This window comes from Triturus cristatus, chromosome 7, assembly GCF_964204655.1.
Source record: "Triturus cristatus chromosome 7, aTriCri1.1, whole genome shotgun sequence".
NCBI lineage: Eukaryota > Metazoa > Chordata > Amphibia > Caudata > Salamandridae > Triturus > Triturus cristatus.
The window spans coordinates 580645829-580672973 of NC_140590.1; positions in this window are offsets into that span (position 1 = coordinate 580645829).

Sequence of the window (27145 nt, forward strand, 5' to 3'; positions counted from 1 at the left end):
CTCGCCAAACCAGATACTAAGGCTTTTTGCTGGGCATCCTGAAGCACTCAGCAAAGGATAGCCAACCGGACAAATCTCTTCCCTAAAGTTAGAGGGAAAGGCACCATAGAGGAGCACTTCGAATTTCTCCTCATTACACTTTGATTGGGCCTTAGCTAACCATTTAAAAACCTCTGCAAGGCAAGTCTTGGCAATAGTAGGGGAGAAGTCCATTTTGCTCCATGTGAAGAGGAGCTGGGTATCATCAGCGTAGAGTATAATCCTCACACCCAGCTCCTCGGCTAAATAAACCAAGGGAGTCATATAAACATTAAAAAGAAGAGGGCTAAGTGTAGAACCCTGCGGGACACCCGTATTCAAACTGCGCGGGGTAGAAGTAAAAGGCGGCAACCACCCTTGCTGCGATCTATTAGCAAGGAAAGATTCAATCCATTTCCATACCTGCCCAGTGGTTGATAATTAATATTAGTTAATAAATTGGTAAATTATTACAGTAATTTTGTAATATTTGTAAGAGTGGGTTTTGGGGTTAAAAGGCGTAAAGGGTGGGAAGTAATTTAATTATCATTAATAATAAAAAAAATTTTTTATTTGATTTAGATTTTATAGTGCTAATTGTAGAAAGTACTTTATTAATTATTAATTGGTTGTTAATTATTAATTAATTGGTAATTAATTATGTTAAATTGTGTCATTTATTTAGGAGCGGGTTGTGGGGCTTATGGGGTGAAGGGTGGGACGTAATTTTTTTTAATTAATTGTTATTTGTTAAATAATGCTAATTAAAATTTTAAATATGGCAATTGTGTAATTATTCTAGATGTTAGTTTTTGGGTTTGTAGTGGTTAAGGGTGGGAAGTAATTTATTATTAATTAAGTAGTTGTTAATTGATATTAATTTATTATTTTAAAATTAATGATGGAAATTGTGTAATGATTTTTAGGAGTGGGTTGTGGAGTTTATAGGAGTAGAGGGTGGAAAGAAATGTATGTTTAATTAATAATTGCTTGATCAATAATATTAATTCATCAATTGATAATTAGGGTAATTGTTTATTTTTTGGGGAGTTTTGGTTTTATAGGGGTAACGTTTGGGGAGTAAATTAATTTGAATTTATTTTTTAATTAATAATATTTCTTTAATTGATAGTGAATTATGTTAATTATGGAGGTACATTTTTTTTTTATTTAGATGTGTGTTGTGAATTGTGTGGTGTTATAGGATAGGAAATAAAAAAGATTACATTTATATAATTAATGTTTTGTTTATAAATAATTTCTGATTAAAAATAGTTATTTGTTTGTAAATAATTTTTAAATGTATTTAATGTAATATTTCTAGGTATTTTCATATCTATTCAACATTAAGGGGCCGATCCTGTATTTTTTTTCCCTGTACGACACGTATCCGTAATTTTTCCCGTACGAATCATACAAGTCCCGTCCAACCCGTGAAGTACGATTCGTACGGGAAAAATACATACGGATCGGCCCCATCCCTACGAATTCGATCGGGAAAAGTTGTACGAGACGGACCCGGACACTTTTCCTTATGAATAAAAAAAATACAGTCCGAGCGTACAAGTACGATCTGGACCGGCTTTCCGATTTACGATTCGTACGGAAAATGTCCTGTACATGCGGAATGACTTTGCCCGCTTCAAAGCAAACTTTGTACGACTCGTATCCCGGGAAAAGTAGTTCCCGGGGTGCGAGTCGTACAGGCCCCCCATGCATATGTACGCATCTCACAACAACATCGTGTATGTACGCACCTCACAACAACATCGCGTATGTACACACCTTACAACAACATCATCGCGTATGTACGGTGCGTACCTCAACATCGCGTATGTAGGCACCTCACAACATCATCGCGTATGTACGGTGCGTACCCCAACATCGCGTATGTAGGCACCTCACAACAACATCATCGCGTATGTACACACCGAACAACAACATCATCGCGTATGTACGGTGCGTACCCCAACATCGCGTATGTAGGCACCTCACAACAACATCGTGTATGTACGCACCGTACATAGGCAATGTAAAACAGCACAAGGAGGGTCTATTCGACTCGCACAACACCACAAAACACGTCTACAGTGCACAAAACATGGAAATGACTGACCTGGCCACATCCCAACAGGCAAACAGAGGGGCAAACTCACAACCACCCCTTATAACACACCCACCAAAAATTCAAACTGAGGCCCACCCACAAATGGACCAATAAAAAGGGCCCACACACACAAACCATGAGCCTTTGCAACAGACTCACTGCAGCTAGAGAGCACACACAAACAGCTTCACCCATCCACCTTAACATATACACTGTCACATAACCTCCTTCACACATACCTCCTCTTCACATTCAGACCCACACCTTCACATTCAGACCCACACACCCACAAGTATCCACACCCTCACCCCACACCATGCCCACAGACAAGAATCCAAAGTTCACAAGGGAGGAGCTGGAGATCCTTGTCAATGAAGTCATCTGAGTCGAGCCACAGCTGTTTGGAACATTGGTCAGACAGACCAGCATAGCCGAAAAATCACGCCTGTGGCAGAGGATCGTCGATAGGGTGAATGCTGTTGCACCCATCAGAAGGACCAGGACTGAATGCCAAGCCAGGTGGTACGATCTGCGGAGGGCGGTCAAGCGAAAAATGAATGACGACTACGCCCAGAGCAACATCACTGGAGGGGGTGGGCCCCGCAGAGCAGTACATTTCCATCCCTGGGAGGAGAAGGTGATGGCCCTGCCTCTGCCGGTGGGAGTACATGGACTTCAAGGACTTCCAGAGCCTGGTGAGTACACAAACAACTTACGTAACATGGGGGTAAGAGCATCCACACCCCAACTACACAAAATGCACGCAACTACCCCCAAGCCCTCACCGGCCAGAACCACAGTCAAAAACAAGGCTAATGCCACTAACATTTGTATGCCCCATTGACAAAGCAAGGCCATGCTATGTCCCATGCTACACGAAGCACCAACCCAAGAATGGATGTCCGGTATGCTGGGAGGGTGGGTGTCACAAAACGCATTGTTGAACTCCAAATCAGACACAATTGCCCTCATCCCATATGAACCAGGTACATACCCATGCACCATGCGCAATGCACAGGGATTGGGAAAGTACTGACAAGATAGCTGAGACTTAGCCCGGGTGTAGGCAGCACAAGTCCCTCCTGTGACCAGTGCAAACACAAACACCAAGACAACAAGGTCTGATATCTAGGACAGGAACTCACACTCACTGTCATGGCAGCATGCTCCATGGGGGGACAGCTACATCACCTGGGAGCCCCAGTGCAAAATCACACTACACCCACCAGCAGGCCCAGTCACACACACCCCTTACACAAGTAGACAACCCCGGGACAGGCAATGGATTTACCCACTGTCACAATGGACATGTAACACAACAGCACCAATACATAGCCGAAGAAGCATCCAAGCAAAAAATTAACATGTCAAAGACATATCAATCTGTCCCCCGCAACATACCCATCCACAAGTTAACATTGCGGAGAATGCTAGGCACATACAACTACCTGGAGGAACAGTGCCAACTTGAATGTGTATGAAACATGGATGTTGCATGAAAAAGCATTAATATTGTCTGTCTCTCACACACAGGGCAACGTTATGAATCTCCCCCAAACAATGGGGGTGAAGAATCACAGTCCCAGCCTCGGGAGGAACCTGATCCCACCGGCAGTGACGCTTCTCAACACTCCGCGGATGACCCCGTCCGACCTGGACCCTCTGGTGTCCAAGCCCCAGCAGCACCTGGTTCAGGAACATCTGTGCCAACCATCACCCCCATTCCCAGGAGACACCGAGGAGCCCTGCCCGCAGTGAACAACTGAGCCAGTCTGACCAGGAGGGACAAGGTGCACCGGGCACCCAGGAGGAGGCAGACAACACCGCCACTGCCATCCCTCAGGGGTCCCGTAGACCCGATGTGCCCACAACGGCAGGCCAGGCTCGTGTGGGCAGGGGTGGTGGGAGTGAAGGCAGGCGGAGGCGAGAACCTGATCAGCCAGCTGTAGGGACCGGTATGTCACACATAGACAACATCATGGACGCATAAGCCATTCACTCCGTCAGATCGCCGAAAACATGGGCAACCCTCCCTGTGCCACCAGGCGAAGACCACCACCAGCCACAGGGAGGGAGGAGGAGGAGGATTCGTCCGACGGAGCATCCCAAGCATCGTCAAGGCCTGCATCTGAGGGTCCCCAGCGGAAGGTGGGTCGTCCACGGAAAAGACCGTGAGAGGCAGCGGACCATCCACATCTCCCAGGTCACCTGACCTGGCACCTGGCCTCCATGTGCGACAGCATCACCTCATTGACTGACATCATCTGCCACATGGACTTGCTGGTCACAGTCTGACCAATGATTCCAAACACTGTGGCCTGGACTCTGATGACTTCAAATGCCAAGGATCCCATCTCCCCATTTGAACTTTGGATTCTATAGTCCCTGTACTGCACCTTTTTCTGTGCACAAATCACGCCTCAGACCTATAATAAATTAATTTATAATTGTAATTTTATGTTGCAGTCATTTAGCTTGAGTCCACAACATACATGTGGGGATATGTCAAAGTATGCATGAGTGTGGAACTAACTTTAGCCATCCATACACTTGGATCTGAGTCCGGTTGAGGGCACACATGGCTCACAATGTATCACCAAATACAGACATGGAGTCCAATACTCACCCGTTATGGCCTCAAGCTGCTGAGGGGGAGCTTGCAATACTGCTCAGACAGACCAATTTGGCAGAGTATCATGAAGGTGTAGAGGTCATGGGTCATGTTGAGGTGCCCGGGGAGGGAGTCCAAGGTCTGTTTGGCGAGGTGGGAGAACTATCTCCTGCATGCAGTGTTCCTGTGGATGTGATGAATGGTGGCCAGGGCAAGGTGGGCTGCACGGAGTTAGGCCAACGGGGTGTTGGATGACAGACGTCCAAGGTCGGTTTTGGGTCTGGGGTTGTGACTGCCTCCTGAGTGTGGTTGAGGAGTCTGAAGGTGATCCTGCAGCAAACAGTGAGCCATTCTAGCTATCTCAGGTGGACGGTGATGTGGCTGGGGCGGGGGATGTTGAAGATGAGGTGTGCGGATGCACCCTGGATGTGGACAACTTCTCCGGCAGTTTTGCTGTTGTTCCTCCGTAGAGGGCGGTGCTGTAGTTGAGCCGGCTGGTGTTGTGGACCTGGGGGACGGCCTGTCTTGCCTTGGAGTGGATCTATCTGTGGATCATTTGCAGCATGCAGAGGGTGTTGCAGCATGAGGTACAGATGGTGTTGAGTTGCATGTTAATTCTGAGCGATGAGTCCATGATGAACACCAGCTTGCGTGCGTGGCCACTGGGTGCTGGTGCGGTGCCCAGGCCGGTGGGACACAAGGAGTTGACCCAGCCGTAAGGGGACAATCCACAGATGTTGCCCTCAGTCCTGTCCAAGTCCAGCCTCAGGTGGCTGATGTTCAGCCAGTCGTCAACAGATCTCATGCCTTCTTGAAGGTTAGATCTGGCAATGGCTGGGTCTTTGGTGAGGTTAGGGAGCAGCTGGGTGTCAATGGCATACGAGATGATGATGAGGTCGTGTGCGCATGTGATGGTGGAGAGGGGGGTCATGGAGACATTGAAGTTCGTCACGCTGAGAGATTAGCCCTGGGGCATGGGCCACATGACCCCAGTGTACTACATGCTGCAGGGTGGAGGCCAACTCCCTGGGCCTTGCTGGTGAGCTACTTGTTGATTTAATCCTGGGCCCTCCTCTGGATATGAGTGTTAGAGATGTGTGAGCTGACAGTGTGGTAGCATATGGTGTACAATGCCGTTGAGAGCTCAAGGGGGGTGGTCTCACCATTGTTGAGCAGGGCAAAGTTGTTGGTGGTGGTGGCAATGATGATGGTTGCAGTGGTGTGATTACTGTGGAAGATGTTCTGGTGCCGGTTGCCTGGAGCTGTTTGCGCGGAGGAAGTATGTCAGTTGCGCGTTGAGTGTCTTCCTGATGACATTTGCTGGGTAGGGAAGCAGGGTGATGTTCCAGGAGATCCTGCGGTACTGCCGTCCGTTGTTGAAGAAGGGCCTGGGTCTCTGCAAGCTCCCATGGAATGTGGCAAACTCAAAGGAGACATTCAGGACGCGCTGGACGTGGGCTTCAAGGATGGGGAATGATGTGGTTGAGATGTTGTGTGGGAAGGGGCCTGATGGAGAGCCAGAGTAGATGGTGCATATGAGCCAGGTGTTGTATTTGCTGCTGACCGGAGTCCAGAACCTGAGGGGGGTTTGTCCCGTGGATAATAGTGCTGTCTGCCTCTGTGTGCCAAGGCTGTCGTGTATGTCCATGAGCTTGCAGTGGTAGAAAGTTGCAAGGGATTTGATCTGCCTTGCAAGGGTGGGGTGTCTTTTGGATGGAGAGCTGCTGTCAGTCCACTCACAATGCTGATGAGCTCCTTTATGTCGTGTGTTGTGGTGCCTCGGCCCTATCTGAAGGATCTCCACTTGTCCTTGCTGATGATATGGTGATGGCTGTGTGTGGCGTTTTCCAGGGCTGTAAGGTAACTGATGGTTCTTTGTGTTGCAAGGTTTGCACAAGAGTCCGGCTAGATCTGTATGAGTCCAGTAGGTCTGCCTTGTCCCAGGTGGCTTAACTGTTGTTATGCTTCACAGGAAAGTCCGTCAATGTGGCAAGATTGTTGGATCAGTTGCTGATCCAGTGTGTGAGGTTGCAGGGTGTGGCGGGGGTGTTGGTTCGAGTGTCCCACACATCTTGTCTGTGGCGACTTACATCAAGCATCTTTGGGTGATCAGTAGCGGGGTGTGGGGCAGTGTGTTGCTTGTCGGAGATGTGGATGTAAATGTTGATGGACCAATGATGGATGGTGGTGTGGTTCTCCAGCAAGAAGTTACTGGCCCCCAGCCACATGTAGCCTGTGGAGGTGAGGGCGTGCGTGCAGATGTATGTGTTGATGGCTTTGGGGATTTGTGGCTGTAGGCCTGGAGATCTGTAGATGAGAGTTACTCTGAGGGTTGCCAGGGGGTTTGTGCGAAACCGGATTTATGACTCTGAGGGTGTACTTGTGAATAAATTGCAAGTCATCCGCCGGGATTGTTGGTGCCGTCTCTGCGAGTGATCTTGTATCTGTCAGAGATGGCAATGAAGAAGTTGTGTGCTGAGGATGCTTTTATCCAGGTTACTGTCATGAAGGTGATGTGTGGGGCTGTTGTGTTGAGAAGTTAACAGAGTCCAATGGCATGCTGGTGGACGGAGCGGGCGTGGAATAGGAGGCACATGACCTAGTTGTTCTGACAGGGTCTAGTAGGCGGGGCAGCGCTGTGTAGGCAGTTGGAGTTGCACACTTAGCATGCAAAGGAGTCATGTGTGTACTTAGGGGTTGCCTGATAGCAGGCGGTTGCTTGTCTGGTGGACATTGCTTGGAGGGATGGCTGCAGCATGAGCCTGTTGTGTGACGTGGGTCATGCAAGGACCAGAGGGTCGTGCACTGTGCACGTTGCAGGCGCAGACGGTTCTGCCTTTGGCACGGCGTTGGCGCAACAGTGGCACAGACAAGCTGCTGGCTGCATTAAGAATGGGTGGAGGGGGGAAGGGAGGAGCATTTTGGAGGCGTGTGGGTTGCAGAATCAGAGCACTTGGTGGGGCGGTGCCACAGGTGAGGCAGCAGCAGGTGGAAGGGGTGAGAAACTAGGCAAAAAGTAGCACACAAAGACAAGGAGGTCAGAAAGGCACAGTGCAACAGGTGTATGTAAAGGAAGGAGTGTCAGGTTACTCATGGGTCACTCTGAGAAAATGTATGAACAATCAACAAAAATGACGGCCACAGGATCAGGCAACAAAATGCGGAGCTGCGCACAGGAGACACACCGTCAGCAGGCATTGACGTCCCGTTGTGGGGAGCAACCTGCACAAATACATACACAACCAGGTACTTCATGCACAATTGAGATTATTAGCCATGAAGAAATGCATGCATGTTGCCGAAGTACACACATACTCATATGCTCAATCTTTGAAAATTATGCCATAGATGACGCATGCAAACTGGCAAGAGATCTGCAGTGACAGAGATGAGGCACTTTGGATTGTGCTGAACACCTTTATTGCACAAACTCACACAAAGGGAAAGGCATCCATAAGAACAGACTCACAGGTCACTTGACAGAACATGTGGGACATACGCTGGACCCCCCCCTTCACAACACGGATGTTGTAAATCCTAATGAACTGGCACACAAGTCAAGGGGATGAGCCAAACACATCCTGCTGCACACGGAGAGGCTGCAAATCACCATAGAGCCAGTTGTTGTGATGTCCCACACTATGTCCACCCGTAGCATCAGCAATGTTTCAGAGGCAATGTTTACGCACATTGATGCCTTCATCAGACTCAATACTCCACTACAGATGACTGTCAAGAAGGGTGACTATCATGTCATGGGAGTGATGCTACATGTTATATGCTCCATGGTGAGAAGACATGTATGCATGGTACCACAACATGCACAGAAGCAGTCCCCACACATTCCCAACCCGTACCACCACCAAAAAGCCTTGCTGCAATCCTTACCCAAACTGACATTTCCACATGTCCGTGCATGGAACGCTGATTCAGCACACGTTACAATCCTCACGAGGAATGGCAGGAGGACAAAGATGACACGAGCAGACAACAGGCGCCAAAACCTGGGAATGACAGACACACAAGAAGTCACCTAAAACAAATCTCGCCGCACACATGGTCAGTTACGAAACATGAACAATGTTGGACACATGCAAATTTCAAAGAAAGTCTCTCCGCAAAACTGTGTGGCATGACATCATCACTCGAGTGACACATCAGTACACACATCAAAGTCACTTTGCGTTCAGTCAGCTGGACACACACATTGCAACACATGCCACTCAATGCTACAAGCTTGCACACTCATACCCAGTGACTCACCATTATGAGAAGAAGTTGCGTATGAGCTGACCCCGGATAGCATCCTCCTCCTCCTCATCTCTTGCCTCGTGACCAAGCCCTGGATCCTCCACGGGTGGGTGTTGCTGCTCATCAGGATCAAGGATGAGTGGCACTGCCTTCTCAACGGCCATGTTGTGCAGCATGCAGCACACAATGAAGATTTTGCACACCTTCTCCGGTGCATATGGGAAGGACCCGCCTGTCTTGTCAAGGCACCGGAATCGGCTCTTCAGGAGGCCAAACGTCCTCTCAATCACTCGCCTGGTCTGCCCGTGTGCATTGTTGTACCTGTGATCTTCAGCTGTTCTTGGGTTGCGGAGAGGTGTCATTAGCCATGGCATGTTGGGATATCTAGAGTCCCCTACATGGAAACATCATGTAAATAAGTGGGTCAGGAGATGCCGTAAGAGCCAAAGATACCGCAACACACAGGACTAATAGAGTATACCCACCAACAAGACATGCTCGGTCGTTGTGCAGCCGCAGCATCATTTGTGGCACCCTGCTACGCCTCATGATGTAGGCATCGTGTGCTGATCCTGGAAAACGTGCACAGACATGGGAAATCAGCATGTTAGCAAGACACACCACAAGGGCATTTATTGAGTGGTAATGTTTACGGTTGCGATAGGCATGCTCCTGTGCCTGTGGTGGTACCAAAGCCACATGTGTCCCATCAATGGACCCAATGACATGGGGCATCCCTCCCAGGGCATAGAAATCACCCTTGACATCTTTCAACTCCTCAGGAGTAGGAAATTTGATGAATTCATCAAGGTGCTCCAACATGGCTGCCAAAACATCATGCAGGACACGGCTGAACATTGTCTGTGACATCCCACCAACATCAGCTATGGTCAATTGAAACGTACCTGTGGCAAAAAAATGTAGGGCTGCCATCACCTTCATCTTTGGGGTCAGCGCAGTAGGATACCTGTGCCGCGGTTGGAGGTGTGGTGCCAGCCTGTCGGTCAAGTCCTCAATCAACTGTTGAATGAATCTGTAACGTCGGATGCAGGCACGTTCCCTCATAGAAGCCAAGTCTGGCATTGTTCTTGGGACAGGCGGTGCCCTACAAGACATTGTTAGGAATCATGAAGATTGAGAGTCTGCCAACATCAATGTCAATGAACATAGCACATGCTAAACTGCTACTACACATCAGGTAACTATGGAGTCTGGTGTGTGCAATACATCCAGGACACATATGCCAGCTTGCTGGCACTCCTACGAAAAGCCAGATACACCTGTTGATTGTCAAGTCTACATGACATGCCCTGAAATGAGCTGGGGGCAATTCTGAGTGAACAGCCAGAGATATCACCGGAGTGACGCACATCCACATAGCTGCATTGGAAGGATGTCATCTCATCCAGACAGTTGACTGCAAGGCAAACGCACAGGTCACATGGAATGTCAAATGTACACATGACACACATTGTGATGAAGGGGTACACGTGACAACAATTAAACACAGCCATTCAGACGACGCAGACATGTATGCCTGGGAAAATATGATGTCCGATGCACACAGACCCTACAGCCGTGGGAATCCACATGTGGCATGGTGTGCGTAGATGTGTGCCATGCCCCTCTCCACACAGACCCATGTTGGATGCACCAACAGCAGATGCAGTTGACGGAACACTAACAGCAAGCTCATGGGAACACATGACACACACCTGACATAGTCACATAGGGGCACGCTGATCGTGACATGTCAGTTGAGAGAGTGTCCCTGTCCCTGGCCTCAGGAGACAGGTGCGGGTGTTGATGACTGTGCCATCCCACTGCTGCTGTGCATGACACAGTTGGACTACAGACACACATGTGGCAAGTGGCAAGGTGATGTGTGCCACAGAGTGCCCCATCACACATGACATGTGTACACAGGTCATCACACATCAATTGTGCAACTAGATGAGATGACATGTGCATTATCACTGGCTGACACACCTAGGGCCTGCACATGAAAGTATGCAATGACAAGTACTTGATGGACATCCTTGTGCGACTCGTAGCCCTCCATTCCTGGCATGTGTACGCCTGTATTACCATTGTAAGCGTGTGAAACGTACCGAACACCCGCAATCATCGCTGTGTACGCTTCGTTTCACCATTGTACTTGTGCCGTAGGGGTACGTGTGAAACGCACCGTACACCCGCAATCATCGCGTTTGTACGCTTCGTTTCACCATTGTACTTGTGCCGTAGGGGTATGTGTGAAACGCACCGTACACCCACAATCATCGCGTGTGTATGCTTCGTTTCACCATTGCACTTGTGCCATAGGGGTACGTGTGAAACGCACCGTACACCCGCAATCATCGCGTGTGTATGCTTCTTTTCACCATTGTACTTGTGCCATAGGGGTACGTGTGAAACGCACCGTACCTGTGTGTGGATTTCAAAATTACATAGGGGACACATAAGGGACAAGTATTAGGCCCTAAATGCATGCTGGTTGTCATGGATACTGAGTTTTCAGTTGAAATGTGACCATCAGGTGTCCTGGAACAGTCAGTTGGCCACAAAATACAAGTTGCAAAGTGGTTGTTGACTTGACATAATGCTCAAAATTTGAACGATGCGAATGCGTCTCATAGGTGTATGTTTAAAGGGATTGGAGTAAACGTACGATGCAAATGTGTCTGACCAATCACTATGTACTCAAAATGAATGCCCCTCAGTAAGACAGATAAAAGGCAGCCAGAACCCATGAGAGGGCACTTGCCTGCGCAACTTTCGAGTCGACCACACTGCTGCTGTCTCTGCTTCCTCTGGACCATGTCACGTACTGTGGAGAGGGCCCAGCCATTCACCCTGGAGGAGAATGAGGCGTTGCTGGCCTGCCTCCTCCCACAGTACACCAAGCTGTATGGGAGACCAGGGGAGCAGGTGAGTGCTGACTCCACTACCTTTGCCTATGCACCTGTTGTGTGACTGGCAATATTGTGTCCAGGTGGGACAGACATGCAAAGTTGTTTTGAGTGGGTCTCGGGGGGGGACATGCTGATGTCTCTCATGCAGAGCATGAAGTAGTTTCTGTGTGCACTCCTCACTTGCATTGTGCTTACTGTGACTTTCACTGCATAGTGCATGACACATTCAGCCTGGCAAATCCTTGGTGGCTTTTTTTCCTATTGACCTGAAGTGATTCAGTGGTCCCCTCGGTGTGACAGGTGACTGTACCCAAAGATGTGTATGAATTGAGTGGACCTGTGGTGAGAGTGTCCAAATGATGTGTACGACCTCATGGACATTGATGTGTGTGAATGTTCCTTGTCATGTGGGTGAGTGTCTATGTGAAGTGTTGCACCACAGCTGTATGGAGGAGGCAACAGATCTACCCAGCTGATGTGAAAAGTAAGCCGTGCTGTGTGTCTGACTTGCAGAGCTAGCACAACACCTGTGACACCCCACTGGCAAATGGCACATGTGCAGAGTGAGGGTTGTATCTGCTGCCCCTATGTGTCAATGACAGGCGAGTGATCTGTGCCTGGGTGTGTCTGTCTAGTCTGCTGAGGGTGCGTCAGTGGAGTGGGACATGTGACTGCTTGACACGTGCTGGCCATCAGCCTGCTGTTGCATGTGCTGCACAGTGTGTGCCATGATCAGTGAGTGTGTCGCACCCCTCATGCCACCTGTTGACTTTCAATGCCATGTAGTGCATTGGGGCTTGCACACAGGCCAATTTCTTATTGTGAATGATGCAATTCATGTCAGCATCCTATGCCCTGTTCAACATTTCAAAGATGTTCAAATGTGTGTCTCTGGGACATGGAGCAGGTGTATTGATGTTGTGTCACTTTGTCATAACGGCCTACGAGAAGGGGGAGATCTGGAGGGACATCGTCAGGGCCGTGAGATCTGCGGAGGAGCGTAGTCGGAGCCTACCACAGGTCTGCAAAAGGTGGCAGGACATCCGGTGCTGGACCCGGCGGATCACCCGGGTCCAGCTGGGGATCGACACTCCTCGCCCCCACGGCGGGCGCCGACGCCTGACCCCCCACATGAGCCGTGTCCTGGCGGTGGTATTCCCTGACCCCGATAGGCAGTTACAGGAGAGACTGCAGCAACGAGGGGGTAGGTACATGGCTGTTTGTTGTGTTATGTGTCACCAGGTTTTGGAAGTGCTCTGTAGCCTGGATACACTTCCAGAGTTTATATGTGCAGTGCATTTTCTGTTCCCCAATGTCACCTGGTGCTCTTTTTCATCCCTTCCCCTCCTTGACATTTGTCCCCTGGTCTGTGTGTAATCACATTTGCACATGGTCATCTAGGGTTCCAGTAAATCTAAGTGCACATTGCTTTCTGCATCATGTGGGAGGGTGGTCTGTGACTTGTGTTGGTACCTTGCCTGTGCCATGACCTGTTCACTATGTTGGGGGTCCATATTTGTTGGCACTGATAATGATTCTCAACATAGGAGTGTGAGGTTTCAACTGAACACCCTTGCAGCATGTGGCCTCAGACATGATGTGCATGAGTGTGAGATATGCATAGTGCCATGACGGTTGCTCATGGTACAGTCAGCTCATTCCAGGAACACGGAGCAGTGTGCCCACTACAGTCCCCTGAGACACCCTGGCCTCCTAATCATGAGTGTCATCCAATACTGCGCACATTCTCTGTGGGTTCAGCATAGGTCTGCCTCTGTGGCATTGGTCCCTGGCCTAGTTTGTATTTTTCTAATGTGTGCTACATGTGTCCACTGGACAGGGATACACCATTTTGCTTGTGCATACTCACACTGGGCAGTGCCTGTGTGGCTATTCACAAAAATCTGTTGCTGGTTGTTTGTCACAAATATGTGTTGACAGCCCCAGGAGGTGATGTTGTGTAAATCTAGCAATTTTTGCTGCACAGTTTTTGTTACCCTGAATAAGAGGTGTCCCTTCTTGATCTGTATCAATCACATTGACTCAGGTATGGGTGGTTGTGCGGGAGAGGCCTACATGGGCACCCCTGATTTTTCCTTGCCAGGTCTGACCTGTGTGTGAGAATTGGCTGTACACAGAATCACCGTGCAGTGCCCCTGTGATGCTGGCCAGTGCTTAATGTTCGTGCTTTGCAGCCTGTGTCATTTTTTCAAAAACATGATTCCTGCTCATATATTTTTGGCACCTGTGTGTGTTTCAGATGCAACGCAGTTTGGACTTTGTGTGCTGACATCTGTGTGGACATTCTGGCTTGCCATGATGGTGTCTCCACAGTACAGCTATGCTTTTTAACAACCCAATTGCAGGCCCAGTAGCTTATGCATTGTCCTGGGTGTGGACATTGGTGCCACTCCAGACGACAGGCAGTAGGTCATATGTGAAGCCAACTGTGTAATCAGGTGACGGATGGCCATGTGACAACTGACATAATTCAAGTTGTTACTCAAGACATCAAGACCTCCGTGGGCCCATGTATATGTACTTTCTGCAACACCATTCATTTATAACAGTGGCTTCTTAGAAAAGGTGCCAGCTTCTTCAATGACAGTGTAAATGTAGTTTGGTGTGCACTGCCTTGTGAGACATATTTCATGCAGGCACATGAGTGTTCTTTTCACGAAATGGCGAATTGGCAAATTCAAACCATGTCGATTGTGTAAAGTATTGTGAGTCCCAAGGTACCAACATTTTTTCGTTTTGTGTTCCAAAGTACTTACAGGTCTCTGAGTGTGGTGACACCTTGTAATCTAGCTGTTACTCATGATGCATTGACTGATATGCACTGTGACCAATTATTTTTGTGCTCATGTGTCAGATGCATACAGGTGACTGATGCATTTCGGTTTCTTGTCCTTGCCCACAGCATCATCATCCGCAACGGAGGGAGACACCTGCACGGACCTGGAGGAGGGACCCAGTGACAGTGCCACCAGTGCTGTAGAGTCAGGAGGAACCAGTGGCACGGAGGGCGAGGGGAGTCAGTCAGAGGACCTGTCTGGACACGATACCAGCTACGACGCCGACGGGTCTGACGCTGACCTCCTCGAGAAGGCGGAGGCTGCAACACCACCTGGCAGCATCCCCACATCTGTCCCCGCCTCCTCCGTTACCATCTCCACCCTCTCAGTTGCTCCCGTCCCTTCTGTTCGTGCAGAGGCCCACCATGTCTCCTTCGGCCCAGGCACCGCACCCCCTGTCCCTGTACCCCCTGCTGCCCTCAGTGAAGAGTCTGTGGACATACTGTGGCAGTTGCAGGTTGGGCAGGCATCAGTGCTGAATGTCCTTCATGGACACACTAAACTGCTCACACAGATGGTGTCGTTCATGGAGGGAATGTCAGCAACGATGTCTGACCAACGCAGGATTCTGCGGTCCATGGACTCTTCCCTGACGGCAGCAGTTAGTCTCCTGCAGTGCTCTGCCCCCCCACCTACCCCAGACCCATCTAAACTTCCCTCTCCCATGCCTGTCCAATGCACACACAGACAGTCACGGGCATGCACCCCACCAGACACAGCCAGCACACCCCCAAGTAAGGCAAAGCGCACACCTCCTGGCACGCACACTCAGGGGGATGTAGACACACCCACAGGGTCTGCGGACAGACGACATACACGCAGCCACAGTCGCAGTCCGCAGTCCTCACAAGTCCTCACAACCCTGTTCCTCCAAAACCACTCCCCTTGGCTCCCCTGCCAAACTCTCACCCAAGAATATCTTTATGGATGAGCTGGACCTCGCCCCTACTGAGCGACCACCCCACAAGCGGATGAGGAAGTCCCGGGCACGGGAGTTGAGTCCCCCACCATGTCGACCCTCTCCCCCAAGAGCGCTGCACCCCATCCCTCACCCACCACACCCTCTGTTGACCCTGGGGAATCCTCAGGTGCAGGGGTTCGGATGGAGGTACTGGCACCGAGCTCACCTCCACCTTCGGCGCTGCCCCACCCCCTGTGGTGGAGACATCCCCCCTGCACCCGCAACACCTACCCTTCCCCCTCCTGTCCCTGCGGTGCCTGGTACTGCCAAAGATGATGCCCCCCCCCCGGTCGACAAACCTTGAGGTTCCTTTGTGCAGGCAAGCTAGGGGTAGACGCGGTCCCCTACGTCCCCCCTTGAACTCGAAATATGGACTGGCCATTGGCCTATGTACATAGTCTATTTTTCGTTGTTTTTTTTTTGTGCTGAATAAAGCCTTTATTTTTACTTTCAACACTATTGCATTTCAGGTACTTGATGTTGGTGCTGAGGCTCCTGGAGTTGGTGTTCTGGTAATGTGTTAGGGTTCTGAGAAATGTTTTTGTATGATGGTCATGAGGTGGACCATGGTATCTGTGTGCAATCACAATGTCTCTACAAAGAATCATTGGTAGTGTGTGTTAATTTTGTTTAGAGACATTGTCCCAAGGAGTGTTCCTTCCTCTGTGGCACCTGACATCTTCCCTGCAAACAGTTGCACAATTGTTGTGCTGACCTGTGTCAACATTTCCTTTGTTGGTGATGGATCCCTTCAACAATGGCCATACCTGCTCACCGATATCTGCTGCCGAATCGTCTGTGCCATCCTTGCTAGTCACTGTACTTGTGTTTTGAGTATGTCGAAATGCCTTCATGGACAAATTCACCCTTTTCAGCAATATGCATGTGTGTAATCACGGCCTACCACACAAATGGTACTTGTTATGCAGGATATTTGGGCACCTGACTGACAATTGTGGGCATTGTATCTAGGGGAATTCCACCCTATTCCTTCCATGAGAGACATCTTGGTGGCTGGACCAGCACCTGGACATTCCTATCAGTCCTGGGATGTGCGTGACAGTGTGTGTTCCCTTTGGCTATCTTAGTTTTGTAGGCAGTTACATGACTATACAGTCTTGTGGCATGATATCAGGGTGTGTATTGTGCTGCATCCACCATGGGTGGGTATGCATGAGTTATATGTCCTCACACCCACATGTGGTGTGTCATGCAGTGTGTGAAATACATCCATCCTCCTGGGAGTGGGACACTGCTGTCAGTGATGTGTTGTTATAGCACTATCATCATAGTCCAAAGTTAGGGATGCGTCCATACCACCATGTAGGTGTGGTCATCTGATAATGATGTACACCCCCCCCCCCATATCTCTGTCCACTGCTGGGAGTCATCTGCACCCACCCCCATGTCTCTGTCCACTGCTGGGAGTCCTCTGCACCCACCCCCATGTCTCTGTTTACTGCTGGGAGTCCTGTGCACCCACCCCCATATGTCTGGACACTGCTGGTATTCATCTGCACACACACCTCATATTGCAGGCCACTGCTGGGAGTCCTCTGCACCCACCCCCATATGTCTGGACACTGCTGGTATTCATCTGCATACACACCTCATATTGCAGGCCACTGCTGGGAGTCCTGTGCACCCACCCCCATATGTCTGGACACTGCTGGTATTCATCTGCACACACACCTAATATTGCAGGCCACTGCTGGGAGTCCTCTGCTCCCACCCCCATGTCAATGTCCACTGCTGGGAGTCCTGTGCACCCACCCCCATATGTCTGGACACTGCTGGTATTCATCTGCACACACACCTAATATTGCAGGCCACTGCTGGGAGTCCTCTGCACCCACCCCCATATCTCTGGACACTGCTGGTATTCATCTGCACACATACCTCATATTGCAGGCCACTGCTGGGAGTCTTGTGCACCCACCCCCATATGTCTGGACACTGCTGGTATTCATCTGCACACACACCTCATATTGCAGGCCACTGCTGGGAGTCCTTTGCACCTACCCCCATGTCTCTGTCCACTGCTGGGAGTCCTGTGCACCCACCCCATATGTCTGGACACTGCTGGTATTCATCTGCACACACACCTCATATTGCAGGCCACTGCTGGGAGTCCTGTGCACCCACCCCCATATGTCTAGACACTGCTGGTATTCATCTGCACACACAACTCATATTGCAGGCCACTGCTGGGAGTCCTGTGCACCCACCCCCATGTCTCTGTCCACTGCTGGGAGTCCTGTGCACACACCCCATATGTCTGGACACTGCTGGTATTCATCTGCACACACACCTCATATTGCAGGCCACTGCTGGGAGTCCTCTGCACCCACCCCCATATGTCTGGACACTGCTGGTATTCATCTGCACACACACCTCATATTGCAGGCCACTGCTGGGAGCCCTCTGCACCCACCCCCATATCTCTGTCCACCGCTGGGAGTCCTCTGCACCCACCCCCATATCTCTGTCCACTGCTGGGAGTCGTCTGCACCCACCCCCATGTCTCTGTCCACTGCTGGGAATCCTCTGCACCCACCCCCATGTCTCTGTCCACTGCTGGGAGTCCTATGCACCCACCCCCATGTCTCTGTCCACTGCTGGTATTCATCTGCACCCACCCCTATATGTGTGGCCACTGCTGGTATTGATCTGCAGTCACCCCCTTATGGCTGGCCACTGCTGGGAATCCTCTGCACCCACCCACCCCCCCACCCCCCCTTGGAGCAGTACACTGCTGGCCTGGACCTACACACACACCAATATGAAGGTAACATGCAGGGCCAGTCTGTAAGCCCACATTCCTGGCGTGTGTATGCCTCGTATCCCAAATGTACTGGTGCCGTAGGGGTATGTGTGAAACGCACCATACCCACGCATTCATTGTGTGTGTACGGTCCGTATCACTGTTCTACTGGTGCCGTAGAAGTACGTGTGGAACGCACCGTACCCACGCATTCATTGCGTGTGTACAGTCCGTATCACTGTTCTACTGGTGCCGTAGGGGTACGTGTGGAACGCACCGTACCCACGCATTCATTTTGTGTGTAGGGTCCGTATCACTGTTCTACTGGTGCCATAGGGGTACGTGTGGAACGCACCGTACCCACGCATTCATTGAGTGTGTACGGTCCGTATCACTGTTCTACAGGTGCCGTAGGGGTACGTGTGGAACGCACCATACCCTCGCATTCATTGCGTGTGTATGGTCCGTATCACTGTTCTACTGGTGCCGTAGCGGTACGTGTGCCACGCACCGTATCCACGCATTCATTGCGTGTGTACGGTCCGTATCACTGTTCTACTGGTGCTGTAGGGGTATGTGTGCCACGCACCGTACCCACGCATTCATTGCGTGTGTACGGTCTGTATCACTGTTCTACTGGTGCCGTAGGGATACGTGTGCAACGCACCGTACCCAGGCATTCATTGCGTGTGTACGGTCCGTATCACTGTTCTACTGGTGCCGTAGGGGTACATGTGCAATGCACCGTACACGTCCACTTCTGTTGTCGCAGTACGCAGGGGTTGCTGGCCACGCCCCCCCAAGTGACCAGACCCTGGTGGTAATGTATGGGCTCCATATTATAGGTTTTGCTTTGGGTATGGGGTATGTTTCCTACCCCTCACCCCCCCCTGGCCCCTGGGTGGTGTTCTCACCTTCTGCGGCATGTGCGTCGGGTCCGGTGCACCAGGTCGTAGGCTAGGAGGACCGGGATGACACGTACGATGTGGTTCATGGCATGTACGTCACGTACCGGGGCTCCGTTGCGTAGCGGTTCGCGTCAGACTCTGCTTTTCCAGCTGTGTTTGGCTCCCGTAAAAAAAGAGACGTACGGAGTGACGTAGGGACGAATCGTACTTGCTGGGCCGGAAACCGCTGCTTGAATGCGTCCGGATGTCGCGTACAAGCTGTTCCGGATCAGAATCGTTGGTTTTTTTGACCCGTACGGTCTTTTTTACGAATCGTACTTCCTAGGTTGTACAGAAAGTTTACCGGGTACAAGTCGTACGGAGAAAACGCTCCGTACAACGATTCGTACACCCTTTTTCCAGGATTGGAATCGGCCCCTATGTTTCTATTTTTTTGATTTTTTAAATATTTTTACATATTTTTCATTTTATTTATTTTTTAATATTTTGTGCTGGTGATACTTTGTTTTAAATGTTGAACTGACTGGAGCGGGAATATTATTTTTCACCCCTCCGCTATCCAACACTTCCCCGATTGTTGCACTAACTGGAGTGGGAATAGTATTTTCTAACACTCCGCTATCCAACACTTTCCCACTGTTGCACTCACTAAAGTGGGAATAGTAATTTTACCACTCCGCTATTCAACACTTTCCCTGCTGTTGCACTAACTGGATTGGGAAAAGTTATTTTTACCCCTTCACTATCCAGCACTTTCCCTACTGTTGCACTCACTGGAGTGGGAATATTATTTTTCACCCCTTCGCAATCCAGCACTTTCCCTACTGTTGCACTCACTGGGGTGGGAATAGTAATTTTTACCCCTCCGCTATCCAACACTTTACCTAGTGTTGCACTTAGTGAAATAGAAAATGTAAGTTTCAAGACTTTCAAATAGTTTAATGTTTTAATCTACAATATTTTTTTTATTAGATTTTGTTATTGGTGTATATATATAAATATTTATTTGTAAATGTTCATATATAGAATTATAAAATAAATTAAAATTAATAGTTTATTGATAAAGTAAATTTATATATGTTACATTTGTTAAAATGTATATTAAATCTAATTAATTATTTAAAGTTATTTTTATTTAATATATTCAATATTACTTTGTAAATGTATATTAAAATCGATATTTTGTACAACTATATTTTTTACATCGATATTTATAACTCGATATTTGTGTATGGGGATATTTTGGGATCGATATTCTATCAGTGAAGCGATTTCTTGTGGGTGGGGAATATTTGTTTTCTGTGTTTATCTTGTCACATTTGCGGTGCTTCAAAGACAAAGGTCAAATTTCAGGCTATGTCTTCTGACAAATTGCTGTTCAGTCTTTTAACTTGGGGATTGGTGTTTACTTTTCTATCTTTGACTGCAAAGTGAGAGGCGTTTTTAAAATTAATTATGTAACAATCTTTTTCTGAAGTACTTGGGAGTGTGAAAGGAAAGGCTGTAACATAATTTTTTTGCAATGGAAACAGAGATTTTAATAGGATCAAAACAAAGCAAGACACAATAATGGTGAAACGCAAATGAATGTTCACACATACCAGATTTCTACGCATTATCATTTGTGTGCTAAATAGTTTAATTAGTAAAACTGTATGTTTGTGCAAAGGTAGTGGCCATTTCAATGGACTATGTGCTGTCTGAAATGACAATGTGTTATTACACAATGCTTTAAGTTACATAAAAAAATTACTCCTCCTCATGTCCATTAAAGGTGGGTGGGTCGCAAAAGTTTATCATTCTAAAAAGTAGGTAGTGGTCTTAAACGGTTTGGGACCACTGTTTTAGTTTCTTGTGTCCCCTTACACCTTTACTAGAGGTCAGTAGGTGGTCATGTTTTTTTAAAAAAATCAGTTGTAACTAGATTTGCTATCTGTTTTCTACCAGCATTTTGATGACCCGGTCTGTACAAAAATAAGCAAAATTACCTAAAGCCAGTATTTGTAACCTTTATCTTTACATACTTCAAACATAAATAGAAAGCACTTTTAAATATGTTGTAGAGCTGCGTTAATGAATCATGACTAATAGTAAAAAAAAAAAAAAACACAGAAAAGCCATGTCACAAATAAATATCATTCTGTTGACAATCCTATTTGGTATCACATTCGGGCCTTTGCAGACTCTTAAAACAATACCTGGCCAGGATTCTTGTCTTGGAAAGGTGGCAATCATAGTAGTGGCTTCAGATGACTGTAGGGTTCATACTGTATTCGGAATCATGTGTAGAAAAGAGCCGCGTTTCAACAGTATAATGCTTTTACTTCTCCATGGTCCTCCACTGTTAGAGGCATGGCCATTTTTAGCAGGCTAGATGTGTGGGGGTTTTATACGTCTGTTGAAACCTAGTGGATAAGAGATGTAAGAAATTGGGTTACTGGTTGAGGGGGGCAAAACCCTACTTAAGCAGCAATAAGAATCTTTGTTAAGATGAGGCACAAGCAAACCCCAAATTAACCTGTGCTCATCCCTCTGGTAGTTAGCATAGAGCAGTGAGGCTTAATTTAGAGGCGATGTGAAAAGTATTTTTGCAGCACTTCAAACAGTAAATAAAAACACAACACAAAAAAATCCCACACCAATTTCGAAAAGAATAATTTTTAATATATAAAACAAAACAAAAAATCCAATCAGTAGAAGACGAGACATGCAAGTTTAAAGATTTCAGTTAAAATGGGGCCAAAAAGCACAACGTGCAAACTGTGGCTATTTGATCATGCAAGATGGGACAAATTTACAAGTTAAGGTCGACCGCAATGGAGTGAGGGCTAGCTACAGGAACCCAGTGAGGGTCACTGAACAAAAGTAACATGGGGGCTCATTATGATGGCAGGCGGACATCAGTCCACCCGCCATCATAACATTGATGGGACCGCCCGCCATACTGGCGGACGCATCGTGGCCTTTTACCATTGTGGACGGTGCTGCTGGCTGCAGCACCGTCCTCAATGGTAAAAGAGCATTCACAGCATTTCCCTGCACCACATGGCAGGCACCACGCGGTGCCTGCCACTTGGTGCAGGAAATTGCAGAGGGGGTACCATGGGTACTCCCCCAGTGCACCCCACCACCCCACCCTCGAGGGGTCCCGCAACGGGCCCCCAAAGCCAATCCTGCCAGCCTTTCCATGTCGGCATCGGCGCCATGGAAAGGCCTATACATCACCCTCATCCTAATATGGCGGACGGTGCCTGCTAGGCACCGCCACCATATTAGTAGCCCAGCTCCGCCTGGCAGGCAATCGTAACGATTGCCACCGGCAGAAAAGCGGCAGACGGACTTTGCGTCCGTCGCGATACCCACCGCCATCCTAATATTTCTCCTCATATCGCCTGCTTAAGACCAGGTATTCCCTGGCAATATTTTTAGTGCTGCCCCATACCTAGTAAATAGGGGGCAGCATCAAAAAGCAATGGGTGTTGCGGCAGAACGCCCACTGCAACACCCATGGCACGCCCCTTTCACGCTAAGTGCTGCGTGAATAGGGGCATTATTTACAAGGCGGCGTTAAGCCACATTTAATGGCTTAACGCCGCCTAGTTATAAGGCAAAGGACTGAACGCCACCAGAACGTCAACAAAGTGTTGTTCTGGTGGCATTAACGCCTTGTAAATATGCCCCCAAGTTTACTTTTGAAGCATTGCAACCTCGGTGAACTTTAACCTCCCTGCAAACCAATCAATGGCTGAAAGTGTTCTCGCAGTCCGTGCCACTAAGACCTCGATTTCCCCATTTCTACACCTGTAATTGAAAGGTGGGGCTGTCTCATGTGCAAATCTCTCCCCTAACGCTTCATACCTGCCTACCTGATAGTATTTTAAACAGGTCATAAAATGGAATGTTAAAATTGGTAGAGATATAAACCCATGAATTATCCAATCAGCTGATGTCTTTTCCACCACAGTGAATGGTAATTTCTCTTGACGTTCTATGTTTAACATTGTGTACGTCGTGTCCTTTGTCAAATTTTCTGCTCTCTGGCCAAATTATAGGGCAGAAATAAATCAGTAGCATTCAAGTGCTTCCAGGGCACACAACCATTCCGCCGGTTTGTAAAGTACAGCTGAACAGCACAGTCGATCTAAGCTGGTCTTGTCCATGTTGTAAGAGGTACATATCACTCTGTATAATATCAATAGCTGATGACAGAATGTTATTCAGAGAATAAATTCTAGTAGATAAAGTAGTCATACCATTGTCAACTACTGCTACAGCCTTTACTAAATGTACTTTGTCAATCTCACATATCAGTTCAGCAGCTTCCTGCTGTGACACTTTCCACAACTCATTGTATATGATATACAAAAAGCGTTTATGACACGGCTTTCTAGGACCTATTAAATAATGCTGTAAATCCATGCAATCTGAAAGGAGAGACTAGAGGTATTTCACATCATCTAACGTGGAAAGTCATAACCATTGAAGGCATAACTTTCCCACTCTGTACGTTGTTATCACTCCTAAGTGTTGTATCTGCAAGCAATGTGGGTCTGGTCCGTTTAATCTAAAACCCTTCGTGTTGTTCAAAAAACGTGCATGACAACCATTAATATCTAATGACCACACTAGCCGCCCCTCTGGACTGGAATGTGAAGAATTGTATGTACCATTCCTAAGCATACAGTTGAGTTTTTCCTTTGTATAGTTTGTGAATTGTTGCCAATTTTCAAAACTTGGGAATGTTTAGTGTATTAAAATCCTTTATCTTGGCAAAGTCTAGGCAGGATGCTTGTTGTACAGCTTTGCTCAGGAAAATCATTTGTTTTGGTATACGACATTCTCTAAACAAAGGCTCATTACCTTGAATTTGCCAGTCTTTAGTTACCCACACAGATTTTAAATCAATATTCTCTCCAAACATTGTTCCCTTGACTTGAAAACTGGGAAATAACTGAGGATGAATCAATTAATTACTTGAATAGTAATGACAAAAACTCCTAGGCAATGTCAATAAAGTAAACAAATTACACAATATTTATGACAATAAGAAGACCAAGGAAAACAGAAAAAATATGTTCAAAGTTGTTACTATTTTAATAATTTCTTCTCATATTATTTAAACAAATGATATTTATGCAAAACATTTAAAAAATAAAACACAATATTTAACACATTACATTTAATCAATATGTATAAATAAAAGGTTAAAAAGGGGCAATATCTTTATTAACTCGACGCGTGTTTCGGCGTATACAACGCCTTCTTCAAGAAAGCCACACAATTATCTAAAAAAGAAAAAATATACTCAGATTTCATCAGTGGTTGTCCATATCTTGTTATGTATTCTCATGAAAAACATCTATTTAAACAATACATATCTTTTTTTTAAATAAATCATAAATGCACAATATGTATCAATAGCAACAATCTATATACATAATCTGACGGTCTTCCTATATATCACACATTACAATTTTATATTTATTTATGGTGCTATATCTGAGTGCTCAAAATTGAAGTTTAATGAAAGAGGTCTATTAAATAGTAAAAGCCTGTAACATTATATAATCCAGAAACACTAAGATAGTAAATAAGTAGCCAATCACTCACAGATCCTGTTTCAATGTGATGAGTTCCTAGTGATTAAAACCTGCAACTCCATAGATGGTAGATGTCTTTAATTCTAATTAATGGCTGAAAAAAATGTATGTATCACCATTATTATAGACCTGTATGATTATGATTTATTTAAAACAAGATATGTATTGTTTAAATAGATGTTTTTCATGAGAATACATAACAAGATAGTGTCAACCACTGATGAAATCTGAGTATGTTTTTTCTTTTTTAGATAATTGTGTGGCTTTCCTGAAGAAGGCGTTGTATACGCCGAAACGCGCGTCGAGTTAATAAAGATATTGCCACTTTTTAACCTTTTATTTATACATATTGATTAAATGTAATGTGTTAAATATTGTGTTTCATTTTTTAAATGTTTAGTATAAATATAATTTGTTTAAATAATATGAGAAGAAATTATTAAAATAGTAACAACTTTGAACATATTTTTTCTGTTTTCCTTGGTCTTCTTATTGTCATAAATATTGTGTAATTTGTTTACTTTATTGACATTGCCTAGGAGTTTTTGTCATTACTATTCAAGTCCCTGTCCTAGAAATTGAACTATCCATTGTTCAGGGGGTCCTTGTTTTTTCTCATTCAATTAATTAGTTGTCAGTCAGCATATTTTTCTTCATCGGGGAAGGAAAAAGTTAATATTAAGAAGACTCTGGACCTAGGGAGGTATTGCTAGAAAAATATGCACACTTCTGTGAGTATGTTTTTGAGCTACCCAAAGGTGGCATAGGGCAATGTTCCCATTGTGTTTAATTAAAAACTTCACGTGGAGCACTAGCTCTGTGTAAGGATTTGGTGCGCATAGTGAAGGTAACAAAACATTTAATCATAATTAGATGTACCACTCTACATATCTTCACTTCAGTATAATGTTCTAGCTCAGAAAGCATAGATCTCACAGTGTTAATATTCCAATAATCAGAGATGCTGCGATGAGTGATAGTGCCAGAATGTGATTGTAGGAAAGTGCCCCTTTTTACATGGTTACCCCCACACACACATTTTGCCTGGTATCTGGTGCACATTTTACTGAGTGTGTGCTGGGTTCCTGCTAACTAGGTCCCCAGTGTTCTTTCTCTAAACTGTACAATTGTTCCACAATTGCACCCCTTTAGGATCCCTTGTAAATCCCTAGTGAGTGGTCAGCACTTCAACAAACACCAAAAGTCTCCCTTAGAGTAGAGGAGCCACTCCCCAGCAGTCTGCAGGCACCAACAAGCAGAGTCCTGTCCACCGCCTTGCATCTCCCTGGCCCGAACTATGGCACAGTTAACCAGAAGAAGGTACTTGTGCTCTGGAAGATAAAATCTGTCTTTCCACTGAGTGGGAAGACACCAGGACCAACCAGAGTGGTGCAGCACTAACTCCCGGGGTACCAGATGCCCTGCACCAAACACCGACCATGAGTGTCCAGATCGGATACTCGCTGCACCAGGACCAAGCAGCCATCTAGGGACGTCAGCAACACTGAGACCCACTTCAAGAGTGGCACAGCTGCTTTGATTTTTGGCCCTGGCAGCTGTTTGTCCCTGACCACGAGGTGCATCTTTGCGCACCCAGTCCAGCCAACCAAACTTCTCTGCTCCCGAGCCCCCTAGGCCGGGTCCTGATAACCCGGATGTGCCCCTCTGCTCCAAGACCCATTGCAACCTGAGCCCTCCTTTTGGAGCCGGGTCCTGATGAACCGGCTGTGCCCCTCTGCTCCAAGACCCATTGCAACCTGAGCCCTCCTTTTGGAGCCCGTGGGCTTGCCCACAAGTCCCCCTGTGTAGCCTCTTTTTAAGATGCCCCCCTTTGCTGTAGAATCAGCTACCAGCCTCACAAGCACCCTACTCCCTGTAGAACCTGAGCGGTTCCTGAAGAAAAGCTGGTAGTACTTTGAACCTTGGCCCTCTACTACTCCAATCCCTGAAGGTGAACTCCTGAAACTGACTGTACCTACCTTTACGCATTAAGGATAAGAATTAGGATTGAATTGTGCGTAAAAGCGCACAGGTTTGAAATGTTGACTTACCTGTGAATATTATTGCCAAAAACAGAACTTACCTTGATTTTTAAATGTATTCTTTAGGTGTGTGTCTCATTTATTGCCTCTGTGAGTACAACAAATGCTTA